General features: G+C 43.1%; 1 non-coding gene across 1 annotated transcript; it reads left to right on the top strand.

The window, feature by feature from the left end:
- Nucleotides 1–323: 323 nt before the first annotated feature.
- LOC136720705 (small nucleolar RNA SNORD66) lies at nucleotides 324–400 on the top strand. The gene has a single exon (XR_010805613.1). It is a non-coding gene; the product is annotated as a small nucleolar RNA SNORD66 (small nucleolar RNA).
- Nucleotides 401–3368: the final 2968 nt, after the last annotated feature.

Here is a 3368-nt window from a genome sequence, read left to right as displayed (position 1 = left end):
CCCTAGAGTTTTATTTTCATGTTTTTATATATAAATCCTTCTGATTGAGATGGTTACCTGCATTGTTCTGATGGATCTGTTTAATGCTGATCTTGGACATTTGTCTCATTTGTACTTTTTGTCAACTGCTGTCTAATTGCGATTGTTATTTAGATGACTGTATGTGTGTTACCTGCCTACAATTAAGAAGGCTCCCACAGTGGGTGATGACCCCGAGGTCATTAAGACCCAGGTATGTAGGAGCAGAGGACACGGTTCATGTTTGGGGGGGTGGGAATAATAATTTGCTAGTCTAGTAAAGGGGATTGTGGGTAAAATTTGAGCCCCACTGATGATCTATTTGTAGTGCATTGGTGTCTGGGCCACTGACCTCTACTGATGGAGAAGATGAACTGAGGGGCTGAGTACGCTCACATGCACCCACCTCTCCAGAACAAATAAAAACACGGACTTGGCCGAGGTTTGCAGAACTAACTCTTTTTCCTTCCTTCCCTCCTCCCCCCTTTCCCCTTCAACAGGAGCTCTTCCGCAGGGTGAGTGGTATTCTGAACAAGCTGACCCCACAGATGTTCCAGCCGTGGATGCGTCAAGTGAACGAGCTGACCATCGACACGGAGCAGCGACTCCAGGGTGTCATGGAGCTCATCTTCGAGAAGGCCGTCTCCGAACCCAACTTCTCCGCCTCATACGCCAATATGTGCCAGTGCCTTCTGAGGGTGAGAGAAGGAGGGTGACGGGGAGAGTGAAGTGAAAGAGGGAGGGAGGGAATGGTAGAGGATTGTGAAGATGCTATTTGTGTAAATTTGAACTTGTAAAATGTATTACGACTTGAACTGCTCTGTATTATTGCACTTTGTATTGCTCTTATATTGGACAAGGACATCTGCTAGGAAATAAATAATAATAATAATAATAATAATAATAATAATAATAATAATAATAATAATAATAATAATAATACATGGATCAGATTTGTTTAGCTCTGGAATTGTAATTTGTGGGAGTTCAGTTTTGAATGGACTAGCAGATGCCTGTCTTGTGATGCGCATATCAAGAGTTTTCACTCCGATACCTATTAAAGCTGGAAGCCAGCCTAGCACACCATCTTGCTTAGGGTTTATGTTGTTCCTGCTCCCCTTTCTGTAGCTCAAAGTCCCAGCCGTTGACAAGCCGGGAGAGACGGTGCCTTTCCGCTCTCTGCTTTTGAACCGCTGCCAGAAGGAGTTTGAGACGGAGGAGGATGGAGACGAGGTCTTGGAGAAGAAGCAGAAGTTGCTGGATGCATCCTTGGTGGTAGGAACATTTGAACGTATTTTTAGGGCTGCCTCGATTAATCAATTAATCGGGTCTATGAATCAACTAATTGAATTGACGATCAACATTTTTTCTATTTAATCGAGCTGATTTAAAAAACAAAAATGTCATAATAGTGATATACGGTTAACAGTAGAATCACAGAGTTTTTGAACCACCTACAACAGCCGATAGCTCTTTAAATGCTGTGGTATAATGAAAGGCAAACAATCAAATAAAACTAGCATAAGTAGTATTTACATTTAAATATGAACATAAAACATTCAAATGATTGGTATAAATAAGATCAAAGCACTTTGTTTTCTGAAGGCGTCCACAGCACAATCAAAACTAAAGAAACAAGTGTTTAATCACTCAATCTGACTACACCTGTAATGCTATACAATGCGTGTGTTTTTCAAGCACATGAAAGACTGTAGACTGTAGGTGAGGTAGAGATCGTGACAGCTAAAACGCTTCTTAGGCATATTTGATACATATATTTAGTAAAAGTAAAGAACGGGTCTGCACAGAGTATTCAGGAACCCAGAGTAATTAACATTAAATCAGTCAAACTGAGCAGCCCTGCGCTTGTATAGTGTTAATTATAATGATTTAGTGTTTTTTATTTAATATTCATTTATATATTTTTCTCCTTTCCCATTCAGCATTGTTCTACTGTATTATCAATGACTAGTATTTATTAAAGTATAACTGTGTGGCACAACCACTTAAAGACTGTAACACTTATTGTAATTTGAATCGACTGACAACCCAAGTATTTATTTTAAATATAAACAGGGTTTGTACGCTAGTCTGGATGTCTGGAAAAAGTCTGAAAAAAAAAAACTGATTTCCAGTGCTTGAAAATGCTTGTAGAATCATGCCTCTGTTATGATAGTATGTAATTAAGTGCCGTGTGTGCGCAGGGTGAGGAGTGGCAGCGTCTACGTGACGAGCTGCAGGAGGCCAAGTGCAAGGCCCAGCAGCGCTCACTAGGCAACATCAGGTTCATTGGGGAGCTGTTCAAGGTGAAGATGCTGATAAAGACCACCATGCACAATTGCATCGTCAAGCTGTTGAAGAACCACGAAGAGTCCCTGGAGTGCCTGTGCCTACTCCTCTCCACTATCGGCAAAGACCTGGACTTGGAAACCGCCAAGGTAAGGCAGTTCCGGCCGTCGTGCCAGACTGAGCCCTGGCTAAACATCCAGCAACGTGATGAGGCCTATTGACAGTGGTCTGAATAAGTGTTTCTGAGCATCTGCAGACGCCTTCTTGAAGGAATGCTGCTTCACTTGGTGGTATAAAGTTACTTTTGTACCTGCTGTCTGCTCAGTTTTCTAATCGACCTTTTCACCAGCCCCGCATGGACCAGTACTTCAGCCAGATGGAGCAGATCATCAAAGAAAGGAAGACCTCCTCTTGAATCCGCTTCATGCTGCAGGACGTCTTGGACCTGAGAAGAGTAAGTCATGAGTGTTGGGAGAATAGAAACCTTCCTTGCTTTCAGCTTCCCAGCCCCCCAATCCCTGTCTGCCTCTCGTTCTCTCTCTCTACCATGGTCACTGACTCTTTCTCCTCTTCTTCAGGATAACTGGGTGCCCAGGAGGGGTGACCAGGGTCCTAAGACAATCGACCAGGTCCACAAGGATGCAGAGCAGGAGGTGCACCGTGAGCAGATCAAGGTGCAGCAGAAGCTCATGATCAAGATGTACAACCGACGTGAAGTGAACTCCAGCGAAAGTGTCCTGTCACGCGTCGGTCAGGCCTGAGCAGAGCAGGCCAGGAAGAGAGGGCCTTTTGTGAAAGCACTAGAAATAGAAGCACCAGTCCTTCTCTGGCGAAGATGAAAGCATCAACATACAATCATTACATTTCTTTCCCTTCTCTGTCTAATCTACAAAATAAAATGAAAATGGATATCTATATCTATACTATATTGAATGGTGGTGCACTGTAGATCAGAGTGTGGAGGGAGGACTGTCTTCACAGCACCAGCTGCTGGTGGGTCAATCCTGTTTAAAATAATCTCGGTACAAAGAAGTACGTGGGGAGTGAAATATGTGTTATAA

This window comes from Amia ocellicauda, unplaced genomic scaffold (genome assembly GCF_036373705.1).
Source record: "Amia ocellicauda isolate fAmiCal2 unplaced genomic scaffold, fAmiCal2.hap1 HAP1_SCAFFOLD_108, whole genome shotgun sequence".
Classification (NCBI taxonomy): Eukaryota; Metazoa; Chordata; class Actinopteri; order Amiiformes; family Amiidae; genus Amia; species Amia ocellicauda.
The sequence above is the reverse complement of the archived record's forward strand: the minus strand, read 5'-3'. Positions and strand labels throughout refer to the sequence as shown.